The sequence below is a fragment of the Zonotrichia albicollis genome, chromosome 9 (genome assembly GCF_047830755.1).
Source record: "Zonotrichia albicollis isolate bZonAlb1 chromosome 9, bZonAlb1.hap1, whole genome shotgun sequence".
In the NCBI taxonomy this organism is placed as follows: Eukaryota; Metazoa; Chordata; class Aves; order Passeriformes; family Passerellidae; genus Zonotrichia; species Zonotrichia albicollis.
In genome coordinates this window covers 29400932-29424734 of record NC_133827.1, presented here as the reverse complement: position 1 = coordinate 29424734, position 23803 = coordinate 29400932, and the positions used below count along the sequence as shown (strand labels likewise).

The 23803-nt window shown below is 37.0% G+C and overlaps 1 long non-coding RNA gene across 1 annotated transcript in view; it reads left to right on the top strand.

Moving 5' to 3' along the window:
* Positions 1–22567, top strand: part of LOC113459578 (uncharacterized) — a 50806-nt gene extending 28239 nt beyond the window's left edge. The window contains exons 4-5 of the long non-coding RNA XR_003380953.2: positions 7600–7757; positions 8857–22567. This is a non-coding gene — a long non-coding RNA (uncharacterized LOC113459578). The remainder of the gene's footprint in view (positions 1–7599; positions 7758–8856) is intronic.
* Positions 22568–23803: the final 1236 nt, after the last annotated feature.

The window sequence follows — 23803 nt, the reverse complement described above, 5'->3', positions numbered from 1 at the left end:
CCATTTCCAGTTTTAAGCATTTGAATGTTCTCTAAGGATATACACCAATAAATAATGACACTACAAGGCATCGCCTTTAAAAAAAAGTTTCAAATAAATATTTTGGCTGCCTAAGGCAATTCTTATCCAAGAAAAGACATCAGAAGAAGAAAATGGTTAGCGGCAACAAGGAAAAATTCCAGGAGTTATTTTTGATGAGCAGAAATGTTCAAAACTGTACAAAATTTAAGCTCTATTTCAGTTTTGGTCATTTGATGAAACCTGGATATGTATGGGGATCATGGTTCTCCCACATCACACCAGAAGGAAGATCTAAGGTGTCTGAAAACTTTCATCCTAATTGAACATTTCAGAGGATTTGGCCTTGTACCCTTTTAATGAATAGCAGCTGAATATGTATGTAGATTAGATTTTGTCACTGGAAGCTGATGATCCCTCCCAGTCCCATTCCTTCTGGACTGTCCTCTTGTTTCTGGCAATTTCTAGAATAGGATTTGCAAGAATTCAGAGCAAATAACTGGCTTATTCTCACAAAACCACTGGAACACCCATTCCTCACATGATGGCACCTTCCTAAATACTTTTGCTGGTTTTCCAGCTTGCTAACAAAATAATGCGTTTATCCTGAGTTCCCAGTCCTTGGAGAGGGGTCAGGCTCCATCTCAGCAAAGAAGTAGAGCCAGAATTATGAAATTGGGGCCTGTAAATTTACCAAAAGCAATGATCTCCCCTTAGATTATGCATGTGCTGTTAAGGACTTAATTAGTGTAAAAAAAACTCAATTAAAAAAAAAAATCTTTACTGTTAAACTCTTCTGTACTGTGCTCTCCCCCTGAAAAAACACAGTTCAGTTTGAAAGCCTGGCAAATATCTTAGGGCTTTTAGAGCCCCATATTTAATGTTTGCTTTTTTTGTATGACCTTACAAGAAGTCTGACACAGTGTTGATCCAGAGTAGATTGTTTACTTTTAATTTGCTTATAACAATCTTCTTTGCCAACTTTTACAAACAATGATATCATAGATTTTTACTTGGGATTCCACACTGTTGAACACGCTCAAATTTTTTTTCTCTTTTACCTCTTTCATAAGATAAATATCATGGTGAATTACAAACTTGGTAAGTATTTCCTTTTGGAAAACATTGTCTGATACTTGATATTGTACCAGGATTTAACCTAAATTGTTTTAATTCCTTGTACCTGCTGTGTAGTTAGATGAGATCAACTAGACAGACCTTTCCCATTGGTTAAAGGTCAAAAATAGCCTAAAGACATGTTGTTTACAGCACATCATATTGAGAAATATACTTTTCATAGAAGGTATAACCATATTTTCAATAACAGTGATAAAAATGCTTAAAGCGCTCTGTGGATATAACTACAGAGAATTATTTTTAATCACAAATCTATTTTTAAAAAAATGTAGAAGAACAAAATTCCCAAGAGAATATTCTCATTATTATTTTTCCATAATTATTACACAGTATGTAAAATGTTGTTCTATTTTTCCAATATTTTAGTACATTTGAAAAACTCCAGACACTTCAGAGTAAGAGTCATATTCTGTTGACATTTATATAACTCTAAATAACTTTAGTGAGGTTTGCCCTCTGCAAAATTGTAAAGGAGTCCCTTATGGATGAAGTTATAAGTGATATTCTTGGGTTTTCTCATTTTAATTATTGTTAGATGACAAGATGGAAACTTATTGGTTTATTTAAACTATTCAAATTATTTCATCCTTCCATAAAAGACTGAAGTTATTAGCAAATTTTTAATGCTTTTGCAAAGTTGGATTTTTTTAATGTTTTGTGATCTTTTTTAACAGAAGTAAATGAAAAACAAATTTGCAAAGGGTATGAGCTATGAGTTTTTAAGAAGTTAAAAAAAAAAGACCAAAATTAGGATATGTAGAGGCTGGGTTGGGATTTTACAGCTTGAATTTTACACTCATTAATAGTAATTGAGATTCAGTGGTCACCAAAATGTTGATATCATCCTATTTTCAGGCACTGATATTTCTTTTTATTTTTCTTAGGAAAAGCTTTCAAGATTCTTTGTTAATTAGTATAAGCTTAACAAAATGCACAACAAGAACTTAAGCACTTGAGTTTGTATTTAGTATACAGAGTTTCATAGGAAAATATTTATTTCTATGATATTTTCTACTAAAGACAGACAGTACAACTTTTTCATCACTTACACTGGACCTCAGAATCTCAGTATTTCACTTCAAAACGGTTTATAAGGAGCTACTAATAAACAATTGCAAGTTTTCTTGAAGTACTTAGGCTGGAAAATCCCTTTTTTTATTGAGCTGAAATGTTTAACATGCTTGTTGAAAAATTCAAAGCAAGCCAGGAATGATTTGTATTTCAGAAGTCATGTTCATTGGTAGGTAACTACTCAGTTAAGCTGGCCTTTCTTTCTTATGGGAGAACCAAGAAAGACTCCAGACTTGGATGTAACCATTAGTTCTTTAAAACTGGGGATTTTATAAACCTTCATTTAAGGAGTGTGCTTATATTAACTAGAGTTTATAGAAACTCTTGAAGTTGTTCCCATGCCGTGTGATTTGAAGGCAACTGGATTTAGAAGCCTTCATTCCCTCTACAGCTGGGGTAGACACAAACATCTCCAGAAAAATGTTCATCAAAGTTAAATAATTACAGGGTTTCTTTACAGTGAAAAGGGCTGCAAGAATGCACCATGTCAAACAGTGCATTACTAACAGACCAATAGTTATTTGTGAAAAATATGAATAATGTGAATATTTTTATTTTGTGGTAGATGGCAAGATGATGAGTTTGTCAGAGTAAAAATAAAGCAACTCTATAAAGACCAAATGCAATTTCTGAAGTAAAAATGGGCATGAATTTTCAAAACATAGAGACTTTGTTGTGTGGTGTTGAGTCTTATCTGTTCACACAAGTCATGTCTGAGAAGAGGGAATAATATTTTTGAGCTCATATGGCTTGACACTGTCAGAAGACTAAAGAGGGAAGATCTGGTAATCCTGTAATTTACAACATTAGTTAAATGAAGCACTGAAGAGGAGGAAAAAACCCCACAAAATTACGATGAAGAATGACTTTCAGATATTTGTGGTGGTAATTTGCCTCTTAGGTGAAATTCCCAGAGTTTTCTTAAAATATTTGTGCTTCAGCCTTGTATTTACCTGAGTGGTACTATCAAGTCCAATGATGTCCACCCAGCTACTTGACAAAACATATCTTGATGCTGACTTTTGAGATGCTTTGGCAAATCGTGATTTGCTAATGTTTTGATGCATTTGTTGGTACTGGAAACTACATTTGTCTCTAGATGGGAAAGCAAGTCATTTGTAATGTCAGATACCTTAGCATTTTTGAATATTCTTGATGATACCTTAAATTCCTAACTCTGCTCCATCATTCTTGGTTTAACTTTTTCAATAATTGTTTACCAAAAAAATTGGTACATATTTTAAAAGAGAACTTCAATAAAATTAGTGTATCTTGAAAATTTAGCAGGTGGAGAGTATATGGCTAACATGGACAGCAGAGTCCATGTTTGTATTTTATATGACAAGAGCACTAACTTGGTAATTAAGTAAATATTGTAATAAGTATGGCTCTGATATCCACTTGAAGGTTATAACTCCCCAGGGAACAGATGCTTAATTTGCGGCCGTGATAATAACAACCTAATGAACCTCCCATCTTTCTGGATAGCTTAATAAACTTCAAAGAAAACAAAACAAGAATCTATGAGTAAAAGTACATCCTTAGCTTTTCATTAAGCAAAATGAGCATGAGTCAAGGCCCAGCATGGCTTCCAAAGTTAAAGCTACCAGCTACAAAGCAAATGTATGCAGAGAAATGTACAACAAAAGACATAGCTTTTAAACCTCCAGTTGAGTTTCCATAAATGTTGCTTACAAAAGCTACCATTCTCTGTGTTAACAAAAAGTTGTGGATATGTTCTTCACTAAATCCTCTTTTCTCATATAATCCACCTTGTGCACTTTATCTCAAGTGTGTTTTATCTGATCTAATCCTGGGCTCATTCATTCTCAGATAGAAGCAACAGGATTATTTCACACTTAAACTAGGCCCAATCTTTCTGGGTCCATAAGAGGACACCTGGGTAATGAGAAAATATCTGTGGAACAAAAGATTAAGCAGGTGCTGGGGAAAAAAATGTTCTTTAAAATACAGCAATTTTTAAGGAAAAGATAAAACATTTTTATTCAGAAAAAATGTTCAGAGGAGGCACTACATTTTTTAAAGAAATAAAATTACACCATTAAAACCAGTGTTACTTGGCACAAGTTTTATTAGAAAAAAAAATCTCTTTCAGTTGTCCTAAAATGACATAGATTTCCCTGGGAATCTAGTCTGGATTTTAATGGGTGTAAAGTGGGCAGTACACAGATATATCAGAACATAAGTTTTAACCAGGTCAAAGAGGCCAGTCGTACCCAGTCACAGCTTCTTCCTTGTTCTACCAGAACTTATTTTAGCACACTTACAGTTAGGAGGAGGAAGAGGAGGAGGAGGGAAGATTCATGGCTCAGTAAATTAACTTCAGATTTTTTTTCTTTGCAGTATACTGGGCAAGACAATTCAGGCATAAAAATGAAACCCTCTGCTCCACCCTCTACCCCCTAACACCGGGACATGGATTAGTACAAACCAAGTTCAGTCTCCTTTGCTTGACTTATCCATATCTATAGCTATATCTATATATCAATCTCTGTTCATCCCCATTAGCTTTTAGAAACCACAGGATCACCTCAAATCCTGTCTTCCATCGGTTTCCAGTGTTTGTCAGACTCTTGATGTGAAGGTGTGAAGGCAGAGGAAAAATTTACTGGTTTAAAACAGCAGAGCAATTTTAAACTGATAAAAAAATATCTAATAAAATAAATAATTATTCCCCTATCTTTCTCTCCTTCCCTGTTGTCATCAGCCTCCTCATGGAGCATTGTACAACAGCAGAGATTTCATCCCTTAATTCCACAAGCCCAGTGGGACCATGGACTGATGACTTGACTTTCTGCCTGGTGGTCTTTTGAGTTTTTTCCTCTCCAAAGAAATACAACAGAAGCACAGTATGTAAATAGTTTCACAGGATTGAAATGAACACATTATTGAATTATTACACTAGAGACTGAAAACAGATATATAGTGGGAAAAAAAAAAAAAAAGAAAGGAAAAACAAGAGTGGAAATTATCTAAATCCTCAGGACTCAGGATGCAGACTAATCTGCCCTACTGGCTAATAAGGAAGAAATGTCCAGTGGGTTCTCATACAGCTGCATGGTAGAAGTTTATTTCTTTTTTCTTTCATAATATACAGTGCTACATTATATTGTTTACAGAAAAAAAGATTAAATGGTCAACAGATGCAAGAATTTTATGGTCTGTGTCTTGCTCTTTTTCCCAATAAGTATTTGGCAGTACTTAAACAGTTCCTTTTACTTTCAGTAAAGCAAGCTTTCCTCACCATCTTGGTGTCCCCAGTTTCTCCAGCTGCTGGCACAATCCTCATGCACTGACCAAAAGGGTGGAGGCTGAAAAAAGGCAATAAATAAATTAAATATCCAAATCTACAGTTAATAGTGTTTTCAGAAATAACTAAACATGGAGCAGCAATTCTCTGTCACATGCAGGAATTCCTCTAACCAGGGGCACATCTAGATTGATTTGATTAGTTATCTTCCTCAAAAGTGAGAGCACTAATTCAGCACCTGCTGCTTAAGGTTATTTAACTCAGGATGTGTTTTCCATGACACTTGCAGAAAAATGTCATAACCATTTTTTGACTTGTCATCCAACTGCAGTTTACTGAAATGCAAGCAAAGTCAGGCCCCTTGACTAGGTAAGATGAAATTTAAAATTAATTTAATATGTACAATTTCATATAAATTTCAAGATTTTATACATAAAAGTTAATAACACCCATTAAATGTCAGCAGCCTTTGAAGATCTCATAGCTTTTAAAAATGTATGTTAAAGGAAGTTTTTGCTTTTACCTATCTCACAGTAGTACATATAAATCAATATAAAGTATATTTATTAAACTTATGTATGTAGGTATTTCCACTTCTTTGTTATAAAATGTCACTTTTAACAGATGTGCTCTTGACCAACCCTTAGTTTGTATATAGAAGATATGTGGCTGTAAAATTTTAGGCACAAAAACAAATAGCCCCTCTCCATGGTTGGGGTTTGGAACTAGGTGAACTTTAAACTCTCTCCCAGTGTAAATCATTCTATCATTCTGTGATTTGACATTCAAGAAAAACAGCTTTCTGGACTCCAAAAGCACAGTTATTGGGCAGGGACAGTCATAAGATATTTCATGGAACAAATATCACCCTTAAGTACTCGAGAATCAACATGGAAAAAAGCCCTATTTCCTAAGGACTGTAATTTGTGCACCAGTTGCTTTTCTCTTTTATCTGAATACTGCAATAAAACAGTGGCTATTTCTTTTGGAAAATTACAAATTTATTAAAGTTAATCAACCTTTACAGTCTAGTTGGAAAACAAAATCTTTTGATCTTTTGAAACAGTGTTTTGGAACAATCATACAAAAGATACTAAACTGATATTGTCATACTTAATTTTTGATTAGTTAAAAATTATTTGCTCTTTCTTTCTCTATAATGCTCTTCCAAGTATGCAAGTTCAAACAAGTTATTATGGTTTCAATATGAAGTTTAAGGACTAAAAAAATTGCTTGCGAAGTGATGCATGAATAAATAAGACAGAGCTGGTCTTACCTGTATTTATATGTATATATATATAGATGTATGTATATATGTATAATAATATAGAATTATATGCTATAATCTGTTTATCTTTATATTATGCTACATGCTCTTCTGACCAGTAGATAGTGGTAATTATCTGTGCATAGGTACATGTATGAGAAAGGGAGAACAGATGTCCATGATTATGTAAGTTATGGTAATTAATAGTACATAAATGAAACAAGTTTGTTTTTGTTGATGTGTCACTTGCACACTGCTCCTCTTGAGCATTGGGTTACATCCTGTACACGATCGCCTTATTGTCTACTGTCATAAAAATTCCAGTTCTGTTTCTGAGCAGCCACAGAATGGGACTTGCCAGCTGTCATGGAAAATGTATTCAGTTTCATTTCCACTTAATTTATCTAATCTTAATTCTATTATTATTTTATTACAATTATTTAAGTGCTTGGGGCAACAATCTAAAGTAAAAACAAATAAACAGTAGGAGTTCCAGATAATTTGTAAGTGATCTGAAAGGTCTAATGGAAACAACATCATTATTGCAGTTTTATTTTTTGAAAGGTTAATATTATAGAAGCTTCATCATTGCTGCTATAGTTAACAGTCTGTCAACACTGACACGTTAAATTTCTGCTTCACAAGATTAAAGGCTAAACTATAAAAACTCACCCTGGACAGGGAAAAAAGAAGTTGTGAAATCGTGTTTAGATATTCAAAAACCCTGTAACTACAGGCCTCACATCACCTTCATTTTCAGCACTGTCTACTTGAAACACAGAAGAGCATCCAAGCCTGTGATTAAGCCCATTTCTCTTCTGCTAAACACTTTCAGACAGAGGCCCCTGCCAGCTGCCGTGGCTGTAATGAAATCTGAACACACTCTTAAAAATCCACATTCCATGGTGTCTTTCACCACCATTGATGTGAAGTTGGTGGTTTGTCATCCTGGCCTTGGCTGATCATCTCCTCTCATCCTCTTCAGCAAAAACCGTGAGTAGCTGCATTCAAGTCATCTGTCTCCCAGTGTAAACATGAGTTTGTTGGGTTTGTGCTTAGTCACAGCACTTTGCTTCTTTTTAATTGCTGAGCCCACTCACAGTGGCTGTCACAGTCTGTGTAAGCACAGAGTCCTCACTGCCACTCATTATACTTCTCCATCACCTTTGTTGCCTTGCCTAAATCCTCCCCATTGCATGGCTGGTTTAGGGTGCCTTGCAGAAAAATTTATTTTCTCTTTTTTTCCTTTCTAATGCAATGAGCCATTAATTTATGATGTCCCAATCTCATTTAAATATCTTTTTTTCTCTTCTTTTTGTACTCATCGTTTAGATGGTCTGGTACATGTCTCACTCTGACTGAGCAAGAAAAAATGCATAATAAAAATACATAAGGGAGGTGATAACTCAATCAAAAATAAGAAATTATTAATGCACAATTTTAAGCTTATTCTAGAAATTTCTGTTAAGTATGAAAGTAGTAGTCAAGTATTCTAGTGGCCCCATAATGACATCGTGGTTTAATTTATTCCACTGTGTAACAAGAAATTTGATTTGACTAAGAAAATGCAGTAAAATATCCTGAGCCTGATCTAGTTATCACTGAATATGATGCAGGGTTTTCCAGTGGTAAAATGTAAGGGGAATCATCATGAATGACTGAATCTGATGCAATAAGAATTCAACAAGAAGGTTTTGAATGACATCTCAGCTTCTAACTTCTGGAATTTTCAGCAGCATTTAGCATTTCTTTTAAAGAAATTTGGATTTAACTGGATATAAGCAGCTGCAGATAGCATTACTTATCTAAGATGATTCTTCTCTTTATCTGAAAGGAGACACAGGAAAGAAAGGCATAATTCCAGAGCAATGACTCCATAAATGGTTTATTTAGAAACTGAAACTTGACTTTGTTTTCTAGCAGAAACCAAATGTGTTCGTTTGATTTGGATACAGTATATTGACAAAGGGTGGGTTGTTTCTTTTTTTTCATCTAACCCTGGTTGCAGAGATAGAGAAAAAATAATCTGTCCTGAGAGTAAACAATGATCCAAACTCTTTGTTTGCTTGAAATGGCTGACCTTGCTGTGAAGAGGAATCTGCAGAGAGGATGGTGCCTCCAGAAGGAGTGACGGAATCCTGGCAAGGCACTGGATGCCTGTGCGAGCCCTGCCAAGGCTCCGTTCGGCCCTGACACAGAAGATGTGCAGCGCTGGGGTGCCCGGGGAGGTCTGCTCTGCACAGCCTGGCCCGCATCTCCTCCTGCTGCACTGCCTCTGAGGGGAACTGATATTGCCTCACCAGGGGGAGCAGGAAGGGGCACGATGAGCCAAATTCTGATGAGCCAAAATCCCACGAGCCAAAATCCCACGAGCCAAAATGCCATGAGCCAAAATTCATGCCCCCTGTAGTGGCACAGGCGCAGGGGAAGCTCGCTGATGGCCGCCCTGCCCGCAGGCCAGAGCTCTCGTGTCCGGCCCTCTTCTGACGATGGATGCTTCATCTCCTTCTCTGGTTGGCGTGAGAAAGCTCTGAGGCTGTGACACAGAAATCACCTTCTAGCTTGCTATTAAAAAAGTTTGGCAAATTGACTGCTGCTAAAATAAGAGCTATGAAAGTTCCATCTGCAGTTCAGTCACACGGGGCAAATCTCGCAGGCCTTACGCAGTCGGAACACCCATGGAGCGCGCTCAGCAGGAGCTGACCCGCAGGATAATAGGGATGCATACTGAATGAATTGGAAGTAACACCTGGCCTTTGTCTGGAAAATTACCATTTTTTTAGGCCAGTCTTCAAAGCTGAACATTTCTTTAGGACTCTGGAGCCATTGAGGAGGCAGACAAAAGGAAGAGAGTCATGGAGAGACATGTAAAAGCTGTAGGCCCAGCAGAAAGGGCGAGAGGGTATTCGAGAAGGCTGAGGGAACAGAAGTTAAAACCTCAGCATAAAATTCCAGTTCTTCCCATGCGGATCAGTTTTTCCAAGGGTGAAAGGAAAATGAATTTTCCAATGCATCTAAGTGATTTCATTACACAATTGTGTGCTTGCCGAAACTTTAGCCACATACTGTTACCCATCCTTGCTAGTAATCGGTGTTTGGTCTGTGCTTCACAACATGTACTTAGTTTAAACATAAAATACATTCATGTCTGTGTGTGCAAAGAGACACTCACCAAACTCTGTGCCCTGCCTCTCATTACAGAGAGAGGGAGTGCATCTTTTCTGGGCAAAATAAATACTGTAGAGGAATGAATAATGGTTTACCTTTAGGAACAGCCAACATCTATTTACTACATAAATCTAATTGAGGGAAAATGCCACTCTTCTACACTAGCATCCAAGCTTCCAAACAAATGCTCAACTCACTACATTCCAATGCAAAAGAAACCACTGCACAACCCAACTGGAGGGGTATATGCAGAATACTGGGTAGTTACATTCTCACAGATATCTCACTCTAGTCTGAGACTGATCCAGCATAACATAAGTATGTTGAAGCTGATAGAACTACCCAAATGCTTAAAATTTCACACTTTCTCAAATGTTTACTTTTCTGGATCCAACTCTTGTGAATAACTGTGCCTGAAGCTTCTTGGACTATTTTTTGGGGAGGGGTGTGATCAGGTCATAAAAATTAGAATACCATCCTTATAGGGTCTTAGCAGTCACAAACTGCAAGCTGATTATCAGCCTAATTGCATGTCATCCTCCCCTAAATCAGATTAGTCACAAATGCTTATCAACTGATCCCTAAAATCCTGATATAACTTGAAAACATACAAGTTTTTCTGAAGGTTATCTTGGAGACCCAATAAAAAGAAACCAAACATGGCAGCTTTGAATATATCTGGTGACAGTGCCTAACAGCCAAGAGGAATCAGGGAGAATTGCTATGTAAAGCTACAATCTTTTCAAAAACAAGCCAGTTAGATGACTTCCAGATCTGGAAGCTGCTGTCATTGCCAGCAGCCACCCTCAATATTTTTGCTTTGTTTTGTCTTTGCTAGCTCACAGCTTTGTGACAGCTATTAGTATTTTGAGTAAATTATGCAGCTTTGATTTGCAAAGGCATCTGCTGGTGGTACCAGGCCTGCCCAGCCTGAGCAGTTCTGTGCAGTCTGGTGTGAGCTGTAGAGGTTACATCAGCCTCCAGGTTGGACCATTAGTCTCAGAAAACCTCTTCAAGCATTTCATGCATGACAGGATGCTGCTGTCCCAGGAGAGCAAGCCTGTGCATGGGTGTTAACCCAACTCTGTACAATACTCTTTAGTTTGGTGCAAAGCAAGGAGCCAAAGCCATCATTTTTCAGCATCCCAGTGACATACTGGTAAATCTGGCAGCTATTTCAGGTTTTTACAACCAATATTGTAATCACAGCAGCATGTTACACCTTTGTAGAGATACTTCTAGAGAAACAAAGTCTATAGTATGGACCTAATAACAGGTTCTGTACACCTGTACAGTACACCTTGGTTGAGCAAAGAATTTCTGGTTTACTTTTTTTTCCTCTGCCTCTTCTACTACCAGAATTGATTTTCCCCCATATTGTCTCTATGTCCAAAATTAAAGGAGAAGATCTATTTCTTTTCTGAGCACCTGTTTCCTGTTTTGAAATGTAGGGTAATTGATGGTGTATTTTTACTTCTAGAACACAAATAAGGTTCCTTATATCTGCAGAACAATATCAAATGCCAGAATGTGGTATACTTATTCTCTAGTTATCCAGCTGATTTTCTGTGTTTATTAGATGTTTAGTACTGTATATGGCATTATAATCAATGCACTATTGACAAAAGAACTTGGATCACACACTATTTATTTAATTTACTACACTGACTCTAATTTAGTAAATTTAATTCATACATTGTGTTTTCCTGGCACATTCAGATACAATATTCAAAAAGGGCACATGGATTGCTTAGCAAACCACTCTTAAGTTATGTCAAGGGCCTTGTTTTTAGACTGTTGATCATTAGCCTATTTACTAACAACCTTGCTTGCTGCACATGTTGGGTGGTAACTTGTGAAGTTTGGCCATAGTTCTGCAGTGTTTCTAATGTCTACTGAAGTCATAACACAAGAAGCATTTTACTGTAAACTGAAGGTCCCATAAATTCTAAATCTCCAACATTTTTAGAACCAATTATATCAAAGCAATCTGATTGCTACTCTTTTGCACACAGGATTCTCCCAAGCAGTCTCATATTACAGGCATAAAACACTGATAAGCATTTTAGCTCCAGCAAACTAGCTGCAGCTGTGTCACATTTGTGTTTCCTTATTTTATGTGTGCCAGTTATCTAGATTAAAGTTGGAATAGCATAGCACTCCACTAGATGACAGGCTTGGTTTAAAGCCAGGCCACTTACTGATGTTTATCAAACAATTTTCAGCTACATACAGTAGCACAATTCAAAAACCTGAGAAGACCCTAAATTACTAGGCATGCCATGAGAGGTCATTTTGGTTTTGGATGGAAGATTAAAACATTCCCCTAACAAATACATGGAGTCTCCCTAGTCAGGGGCATTAGTGAAATAATCTGATTTTGTTTTTCCACCCAGTTTTGAATGAATGTGTGACCCTCATGTTTCTGAACAATCTCACCCACTCATTTGAAACCAGAGATGGAAAACATGTCAAATAAGTGGCCCAGGAACTTCAGAAAGTCCTGCTTTCAATAGCTTATTTTTCTGTTCTTTGTTCTTATGATCATTTACTCTTTGTTTGCTTGGTTGTGGTTTCTAAGCTATTAATGACCAATGCAATTCCATGGGCTACCCTGTGCATTAACTTACAGCCCTATTGGATACAAGTTCATCCTGATCTTCTCTTTACCTAAACCTGTACTTTAGACCATCACAGGTACTTGCAGGAAGAGCATGACTGCTGATTCTGATACATCCTGAGAGAGGATGCCTCCTGAGGGGCAGAGGGCAAGGTTTTCCTGGATGCTGATGACTGTTGGGACTGATACCGTGACTGGCCTTCTGGGTAGGTTGTGATAGGAAGGAAAACCTGGTTTGACTATCCAATGCTAACATTACCTGCTCCAAGGAGCTTCTTTAAAGCTAGATTACTTTCTGTGTTAGAAACCAAATTGAAGCAAATTATGTGGAAAGTAGACTGGAACTACGTTCTGAACTTACAGGTTGGCCTGTTGCTGCTGTGGAAAAGAAATCAAGAACTTTGTGCTGTACAGAGAAACAAATCAACAGCCTGACTGCATCATTGCCATCTCTGTCCCAGCTTGGGATGCCTGTACTGACCCAAGTTGTGCTTAAAGAGGATTCCTTGCACATTGAAGAGTGATGGTGAACTTGTGCTAACGTCAGAGAGAAATGAGGCTCATTGCCTGGTCCTTCTGAGGGAGAGGAGTGGCTGCTCATTTGCTTTGCCAACACCATGATTTGAGCAAGAAAGCTCTGAGTTAGCAACTCCATCACCTCTTCACTACTTTTGATCAAAACACCTATTATGCAGTAGTTTATAATAAACAAGCTATAATTACAGCAAAACCAGCTAGCACTTGGCAAAGCTCCATAAACGGATGGAGTTAAGAAATTCCAGGTAACTTGAACATCTGTAGCAATGATTTTACAATAGAAAACTTTCTCTGATAAAAGTAAACAAGCAAAATACACCCTGATGCTCAGAAAGGTTAAAGAGCTAATGATATGATCCTTGCAAATTCTGGTTCATCCATTATTCTCTTCTTAGTAAAACCAGTGAAACTTGTCCTTTAGGCTTATGTTGTATGCATTTATATTTTGATCTTGAGTAAAAATATCCTGTACACTTTCCCTTAGAAATATCTCTCTGTGTTTTAATATTACAGGATCTGATTGTTCATATTCTGGAGTCAGTGTAAATTTTCCCACTGTTACCAGTGAGAGCAGAATCTGGCTTCTAATTTTTAGAGGATTGAAGCTATCCTTAAAACAGCATATGCTCTACTCTCCACTTTCTTTGATGACTTCTAACATTCTTTTGATGTGGACTCCAGAATAAACCATTTTCTTCTTTAGATATATGTGCTGAAAAAGATGCAAAGCATTGAATAGCAGAGTAAAATATTTTGTGTTTCAGGCCACAATCACATTTAAACCAGAAGCTGCTAATACCTGTTAGTTAAAAGAGAAGAAAATATAGAAGAATAAAAATGCTTGGCAAATCTCTTCAAACTCGTGGAAATACCATACAGTTTGGTGTAGGCTCATGTGATATTGTACTAACATAGCATAAAAATGTCACTTATGCCCTGGTGTCTGTCTACAGTCATGAGCTGGATATTCAAGCAAAGGTCTTGTGAGCATCCTGATTCTGCTTCTCTACACTCTGCTGAGAGAGTACTTAAGCAAAATGGATAGATAGGAGGGCAAATGCCATTTATAAACACACAAACTCAGTGCTCTGACATGCTGATGGTGGAGGGAGGGGTACAGGCAGATCAGGATTAGATTCACTTAGCATTTACTTTCTCAATATTATGATGAGAATAAACTCTGATGAACTCAGATGAAGTTAAAAAATATATCCAGTGGCTAGAGAATTGTGAAAGGTGCCTGGCAGTCCTGCATGTCACTGAGATGTCACAGCTCTGATTGACTTCATGGAATATAGTTGATGGAACAGAATGCAATCATGTTGTTGAATGAAGTAGTCTGGAAAGATGCTTCAATGTTAAAATAATATGTGTAATATAAAATCTGGGAAAGAATAGAATAGGATATAATTGAGTAGAACAGAACAGAGTCCTTTCAGAGGTTGGGGTTTTGACTGCAGCTCTGAAATGAATTGAATTTTCTTCTTTCTGTTTTTTTCTTAGTGATTAATTATTATCAGATATTCTTTAAGAGCTGTGACATCTGTTAAATGTAATTACTTTCTCTTCCATATGTAAATCAAGGTCTTTTCTTTAAAAAAAAGGAAGAGGCAGTTTATACTTAAGTGTTTTTATCTGCAATTTGCAAGTTAAGGTGTATGTAAAGCCTGTGGCCATACTAAAGGCTCCGTTGTGCCTCCTAGGCACAGCGTTAATTACAGGGTGATGTGGCTTGGTACACCTCTGAGGAGAACGCTGGAAGGGATTATACCTTGGAGAGGCACAATGCCTCCAGTGCAGCACAGCATGTCAGTTCAATGCTCACGCTGTGCACCGCCCGTGCTGATGCTGCTCAGCACCTCTGTGGGCCCATCTCCTTCCCACCCCCTCATCCACCTGACTGGGGTTCCCACCCAGGGGATAACGGGAAGGGACACTCCTGGCACCTGTGTCCGATTCCTGCCTGCCAAGGGAAAGGTGGTGCTGACATCCTTTACATTGCTGATAACTGTTCAGGCAGGATACGACCTGGCCAAGGATAAACAGAAATTGCCAAGCGTCATTCTCTTTTTACTGTGTCAGGTCTTTTAAAAGTCTGACAGCATGTATGATGTTTGACAGCTTCTTACATTTTATCTAAGCCCATCCTATATAGCTAATTTTGAATAATTCTATATCCGTGTCTGATTTTGTTCTCCTTCACATTTTTCATCAGGGATCATTTTTCCCTGGGGCAGCTCTCTTGACACTAGTGTAGTTTTAGATATGCAAATAAGATCAACATCTTACCTATAGACCTTTTGTTTAGAATATTGACAGTGTCCAAAAGATTTATTCCAATCTCTAGGAAATAATATCTGTGATCAATTTAATACACATTTAAGGGTTTTTCAAGGCCGTATTACTCACTGGATTAAATGTACATTTTGGTAATATATTATTGCTATTGTACATCCAATAGATCTAATTCAGCCCAGGGTGATTTTTTTTTATAACCGAGTAATAGACCACTGAAAATAGGATTTATTATAGAAATGCCAAGACATTCTTATTTATAGTCTAATAGTACAAATTGCCCCTATAATAAATACTCTTCAGTTATCAAATCATCAGTCTTTTATGGTAACACTGACAAATGATCCCACAGGCAGTATGATATTATTAATGTAATGTATTAACTTTCAATTTTAAATTGGTTATTGGATCTGGAACAACTGTACATTATATGATGTAGTTTAAGCAGGACTTGTGACCTAAATCTGCATAGCTTTGCATCACTGTATGACTACACATAGTGCTTTAGACTACCCTCATATGCAATGTGAGAACAGTATCACTCTGAGCCCACAGATCTGGAGATTGCATCCACTGAGTGGAAACTGTTACCAAAGAATGTCTAAAAGGAAAATTTTTAAATCATGGAGAAAATTTTTGGTAAGTCATTGTCATTATTAGTTCCAAGAGAAAGCAGGCCAATTGTTAAGAGCTAATGAAAATAAAGACTAGAAAGAATATTCTTTAAAATTAATTTTTGAGGGTTCTTTTCTTACCAGCAGGTGTTTGTTTCATAAGCTGTTCACTGTTGCTATTGAAGAAACAACATTTAGGTATGTATATTTGGTCTGGAAAAAGTGCAGAACCAGGGTCCTTTGTAGAGATTTTTCATTTGTATAAAGTAAAACAAAATAAGCAGGCAGGATTAAGAAAATGTTATAAAAGTAAGCTTTGCAATAAGTATTTATTTGAACAATGAGATTGGCAAGTCTAACAACATAAGAAATATATGCTTAGCAACTTTCCATAGCTTAGATTTGTAGTACTCAGCAGATGCAAATTTATCCTCAGTTCAGTCCCATATTTCAGTACTAGAAATCCAAATAATTTAAATCATTATTATTCTCAGAATGAATTACTATTTAATTATATAAATTTTATGCTTCAACATCACCAGTAATTCATTCAGAATTTTACCTGCTCTTTTACTGCATCAAATCTTGACTGGAAATAAGTGAAAATTTTCTATTTGTCTTTCTGGTCAGTTGGATTATATTTATTTTGCTTAAGAGAAATGTAGCCCATTTTTTCCAGCAGCCAGTTAGGTGTGGTCATTGTTGGTGGCAATGCACTCTAGGGATTTTAAAGGAAGCTAAATAGTTTAGACAGTCTATTGAAAAGAAAAAAAAGGTAGTAATCACAATGGGGTGTTGGGAAGATTTTTTTCCTATGTCTTTCTTATGTTATGCACTTTTCTGTAGTGGAGAAATCTTGGTTTCTTGACTTGCTCACTCTCTTTCCAGCATCCAGCCTCACAAATCAAGTAGAGCAGCTAACTGGCTGATCAAAGTGAGGGCAGCTGGCTATCATCCCCAGACCACATTGTAGTATGGAAAATTTCATCCTGGATCTCAGTCAAAAGTCTTTTCCCTCTCTGTCTGTCCTCTCCCAGTCAGTTAATATAGTCCCTTTTCTTCAGAAGTTCCTGCAGCTGAAGACACGGCTTTATCCCAGGTGGAGATTCCAGTGTTTTTTCACTCTCCACCTGAAAAACATTTACAGATATTTCTGCAGTCCCTTCTACTCACATTTGGTCAGCAGAGCACATCTGTAATTTTATTCATTTACACTGACATGACTTTAGACTGCAGATTAAATACTCATTAATAGGCAGTAAAAGTATGTGTTTATATCTGTCTGTCTTTATCAGAAGAAAGCATCTCTATTTATCCCAGTTACTATGTCATTCATGGTCATCCAAAGTGCAACATCCTTCACTCATCCTGTAAGAATGTTCTCTCTTCAGCTTATCTAAACAAACTCTTCAAATACAGAATGCAGCAACTTAAAGTCCAATTCAGCATCCCTTGTCTTGTCAAAGTTTTTGCCCAAATGAAATCTGAGGTGGCTCATGGACCAGTAGTTGGTATGAAAATTAAGAAAATGGAATCACCCAGGGCACCAACATGAGCCTGAAACCACCCTTAAGTCCCATTCTCTGCTGTCTGCATAACAGAATTCATCACCAAGGCTTCATTTTGACATCAAACTTTAGATCTAGGTACAAAAAGAATTCAACTCTGATTTATATCTGCAGTTACTTTTGGAGATACAATTATACCCACTATCCCAAAGCTAGAGGCCAGGTCAACACACATGCTTAGAATCAGATGTTAAAATGTTGGTGGTGATCTAAAGGCCTTGAACAGTGTTCCATGCTCAGCTCACACTTGATCCTAAGCCCATTGAAGGCACTGTGAATCTTTCCTTTGACGTCAATGGGCTTCAGATCAGGTCCTGAGCAATTTTTTTTAAAACCTCAGAGAAATCAAAACCATTTCCTTTGGAATGAGACTGTTCACACCCCTTGGTGAAGACTATTTCCTTTCCAAACACAGCTTTCATACCCAAGTCACATCAGCTGAATTTCTATTTTTACCAAAAGCTTCATTTTTTAAAGAAGCAGGAAGTATGTTTTTACTTATATTTCATCTACTAGCATCTAAGCTGGTTTTGTTCAACTTTCAAAAATATCCCCAGCTGGGCAGACCAGACCTACAACGAAAAATGCAAAACATTTTAGAAAGTTATGGTCATGTAAAAAACCCTTTGTTTAAGTGGACACTCCTTGCAGAGGGGTTGCCCCAAGCATTGCAGCCAGTATGCTCCAGTAGATTATTTTGTCTAAATTGTACAGCACCATGGCAAATGTTATAATAAAAATGTATAATATAATATTTTGTATATATATAATATAATGTTTTGTATAACAAAACTGATATAACATTAACTGTTATTCAGAACATCATGATAAATACTATATAAATTAATTTATAAATTTTTCCAAAATTCAAAATATATTACAAAATACAGTGGATGAGGGAGAGAAGATCTACCTGTCAGGATCCAGTTCTGTCTAACCATTTCCTGAAAATGATGGGGAGATTTGTGGATAATTTTGTCCATTAAAAACAATGCTTGTGATGACCAAGAGAAGAGTGAGGTGCTCCCCCTTTATTGAAACTGTGGGAGTGGTTTGTGTTCACTGCTTAGATAGAACAAGAATGCAAAGACAAGTTCAGAGACACCATGCTGATGCACAGAAAAGGCCAAGCAGAATACAGCAATTTGAATCTATTCCCTTGTGTAAGCAGGTCTCCCATAAAGTTTTTCCTGGGGATATTTCCGGAGCAGTGGGCTGTGGATATTACCTGGGAGACTTTCTGTCCCTTTGCTGAAAGCCAAAATTCCTGTATTGTTTCATGAACACAAACCCTGCCATATTTAACTGTAAAGATTCACGTGTGCCAGAGTTTAAGTATTGCCATTTCAAAGGATAAGGGTATAAAGGATCCTTGCTCCTTGAACTGAAATAACAGTTTATGGTGATGGAGAGACTATCTTAATTAGATTAGCTGAGTTACCATGGGAAAAAAAGATTAGATGAGCTGTGTTTTCTTTTCCTGCTCAAGCATAGGCATGACAACCCCACCTCAATGATGGCCATCTCCCATTTAATGTGTGATTGCAACTTTACTCTGGAAAACAGCACTCTCTAGATAAGCTGCTTCCTGAGGAATCTCCTATAGACACTTCTCACCAGCTCCACCACTGCGTTCCTGTTGTATTGGGCCTGCATTCCTTGTGAGAACATCTGTGTAAAACAAATGGACAAGGTGATCTTCATCTGCAGTTTCTGAGAATTCTGAAAATATGTACCTCTCAGGGGCTCCAGACCTGTGATTTTGATGCAGAAGCAAAAGCATATATTTTGCAGAAGAAGAACCTAGATCTTATGGGATAACTTATGATGCACAGTAGTCCTGAATAGAAGCTAAGTGAGACAAAACCAGATAAATCCCTTGGTGAAGGATAGTTCAAGCTATGTGGTAGACAGTCTTGGGATGAGATAAAAGAGAAGAACTCAATACAGAAAAACAGTCTAAGAAAAACAGTCTAAGAAACAAGCAACCTCTTCCAGACTGAAAGCAGCAGTTGAGAAGCCTGAATGAAAAGCATTATCAACTGCATCACTTTCTCCTCCTATGCTAATGAAAGAGTTAGTCTAAACAAATTTATTGTCCAAAAAGGGCTTGTTCTAGAACTTTAAACAAGACCAGTAGAAGGGACAGAGATGACTAGTTTGCTATAATATGTGAAATTGCCCCCAAAATATGTACTGTGCCTCAGATCAAAAACAAGCAGACCAGAAATTATAAAATAAGCTTTGAAGGCAGTGCAGGGGGTCACAAGTGTTTTTTGGTGTGAGGGTCTTAGTGGCCTCAGCTGATGTCAATTTAAAGAGACAAATGATTATACCAGAGGCAGAAAAAAATAATGTGGTATTATTCCCCGAGGTATTGATATCTCATCAGACACATTTTTTTGAGTTAAGCAACTAGACAAAAAGGATTTGGGGGGGAAGGGAAGCCAAAAACCAGCCCCAAACCCCCAAACCAAAAACGCCACAGTTCCTCTGAGTATGAATTTAAACAACTAGTTGCCTGGCTTTATTATGTTTTTTTAATCCCATGAAAAACCTGACTTGCTTATCTGGCTAATTGGGACTCTTCTGCATCATGACAGTTCAGGAAGCCTAAAGAAAAGGGCTATAAATACATACAGAAAGAGAAGCAATGAATAGGCAGTCATCCTGTGGGCTTAAGAATTGCCCTAGCAGATACCAGACTCCCAGTTCTAACTCATTTCTTTAACAGCACTGGTGAACATCAAAGGGTACAGCACAGAGCATGCTGAGTCCCAATTACACACCTCAAAAGTAAATGTTACTTCAATGGAAAGTCTTGGGAAATTCAAAACGAAATAAAGGCCAAGATACCCAAATGCTGTGTAAAAAATGTACACCCTTACTGATAACAATTGTTTCCTCAAAATACATAGTTATTAATATACAACACTACATCATTTCATGAAAAAATGTTTCAGAAATATGTTAAGAGCACATATGGGTATTATACTCTGCAAGATATCAGGAAAAGAAGTGTCAAATAATTAATTTCAGTGAATTTCTATTGTTTTTTAACAAGCCATTTTTAGACACAGGAAATCTTTTCTGAACATAGATTGTGTTTAAAGGAGAAATAGAGTTGGTACAAATAATTGGTGTGTGCTGAAGCTGAGCAAGCATGAGCTGTTTTATTTTTAAAAAACCCTCTTTAAAAGCTGTGTAAACCCTCTGTAGCTAAATACAAGTTCAAAGAGTTATGTCTTTCACATCATTTAGCAAAAAATCATTGCAACAACCGTCTTTGATTGTTGGGTTGGTTTTTTTTCTTTCTTCCCACAGTGAGGAACAGATTTTTCTCTAACACCTTAATATAGTGCAAGGAAACAAACTTAGCCATGTGGCTACAATATTAATTGAAATAATTAATGGATATGGAAAATACAAAATTAGTTGGTATTTAATTTCAGTTGTACAACCTGCCTAACCTTCATGACAGTGTTCACATGCATACTCCTATCACATACACTTGCCTTCCTGCAAGTATATCCAGTATCCAATGAACTGGTTATGGTATGTAATGAAAGTATAGAAGTAACATCTACAGTCACCAGTACACAAAATGTTACTAATTGAAATGTTTTCGTAGAAAACAATTTGAAATTGAATTATTTTCACAGAAAAATATGCTCTGCTATGGTAAATATGCCAACACTACTTTGGGTATTATATATAAACTATATAAAAGCAGTATATGTGTGTGAGTGCTGTATTAACCCTTTGCATTAAGCTAACTACAAGAGTTTGTGCCCTTTTCTCCATAGGGTGTTGGTGTTTATTTCCTATTTACGTGGTCCTACCTCTAAGACTGTGAGTAGTTCTGGTTTTGTTCTCAGAAAAGGACAAGAATAATCTTTTCCTAAGGAAATTAACATAAACCAGGATAAAGAAAGTGTGTTGAGCCTCTTCTACTATTATTTGGATTGTAGACTGGATGCACTGCAAATAAGATGTAGAAGATGTGCCAATACAGAAATGCACAGGATCATTCATGCTGAATATCTTCACTGATTGTCTAATTTTGCAAGGCCAAATTGAAAGATTTCCTTTTGTCATGCGGTAAAAATATTGATCATATTTTCATTTCTTCAAATATATCTGAATTATCATTTTTTTAATGTGCTCTTCATTGCTCTATTATTCCCTTCCTCTCACTGTTTTTCTGAGACACTTTTCTTGATTTTGTTTTCTGTGGCCTTTCTTCATTCATTTATCTCTTTCAACCCATGACCATGATATCTTTCCTCATTGTAATGAGTTCCTCTATTTTTTTTCTTTCTTTTCTTCTTCATTAGGTCTGCTCACAATGATTCTGTAATTTACTTTTTAAAAGAATGGATGATTGTACAAATGAAGGGAAGGAATTTATGTTAGACTTCATATTAAAAAAAAGAACTAAGCTTAACTACAAATGATCTAAATTCCTTCAATCACACACTTTTTAAAATAAGTACCTATGAGTAATGCCCTATAATGAGGACATCTGTATTGTGTTAACACTCCTTTGTGTTGTGAAAGATAGCAGAACGTCATCTGCCTTGCCCATGTTGGCAGTCCCCAAGCTGCCAGACCAGAGCCTGGGTGCAGATTGCACCAGGTGCCAAAAGACACAAGAGGAGGAGCCAACAGCTGAGATTGCAGGGCAAGTGCTCAGCAGAACCTGTGAGCCCCTCTAAAGCAAATATTTAGATGTAAAAGGAGCCATTTGGGTATAAAAATTATTTGGATACATCTGCTTGATGAAGCAGCCATTATGCCTGTCCAGGGCTCTTACACATCTCAGTCTCAGGTGTGGTTGATCAAATGTGAGCAGAGGCAGGTTTGGATACAGGATCAGTCAAACCTATGAACCTCTCCATTAAGACAGATAGCAGCCACAGCAGTACTGAAGCTAAAACAGAGAAATCACACAGCAGGGAAGCAATGCACAGTAAAATGTGAGGAGCTCTGAAGTGTGTGTTCTTCTCTTCACCCCTTTTTTTTTTTTTGCATGCTTTTGATCATTTTTAAAATAGTTCAGAACTGCCAGTTAATGCTGAATCTAGATAAATGACAGCAGTTCCTGCATGTCTTAGAACATATGAGATGATAAGGGTTGCTCTAGGTACACACATTTGTGGGGGTAGTTTTGCTGCCATAAGGGCTATTTTTTTTTACTTTTTTTCCAGGAAGTCTTGGATTGTGGACCACAATTCATTAGTCATTCCTTGTGGCTCAATATCACCTTCAGCATGATCCAAACCAGAAATATGAGTCACTAATTATCTCTCCTTTGTTTCTTTAGAATCAAGCCTTGTATTTAATTTTTTTGTTTTATTACTTATCAAGTGCACAAAAAGCAAAATTTCTTCTTCATTGATACAAGAACATGTGCACATTTTTATTTTTTGTTGCTTGCTATTTCAGTTTTTCAATAACACAGAATTATCTGCTTTGTAAGGCTGCAATGTCTCTTGCTGTTTTACAGTTAATCACCAGTTTCAGGACAGTCAGAATTTCAGGAAAATTTATTTTCAAAGTTGCTCCAAAAAAAGGATTTTTCAGGTCAAACTTAACAGGGTAGCCATGTGCCTAGACAATATCACCATTTTTTGCTATTAGCAATTATAAGAAATTTTCTCTTAGTGCACTTGTGCTAGGCTAGTACAGAGTACTTTTAGATTTCGGGCTACTTGGTTCAAACTGCAGTATGCGGAACTTTTCACAAACTACAGTGCACTCAGCCTGTTAAAAAATTCTGATTTAATCCAATTTTATGGATCACTGCTGCTAAAAACAATGATTTTCAAAGCATACCTCTAAAGCCCTCTTATTTCTTAAACCTGCTCTACCTTTCCTTGCACTAAGACTGCCAAGATAAACTGATATATGCCCCTGTAGTTAGAATTGATTCAGGGAATATACACAATATTCCTGCATTTTAACTCTACAACAATTCCCCCAAATTATCTGCATGCGTGGAGAGCCCTGCTTTAGTTCCTGTCAGCCTAAGTAATGAATCCACATCAGTACTTCCATGTTTCTGCCCAGGATTTCCCAGACAAAAATATGCATTCACATACCCTTAAAATATTTGAGGTATGCACAATAAATCCATTACTTTCACAACACTCCAGACGTAGCGGTGAATGTGCAGAAGAACTGGACACCACATGCTAAGTAGCTGCTCTGCCTCCTGGAAAGCAGAGATACCCT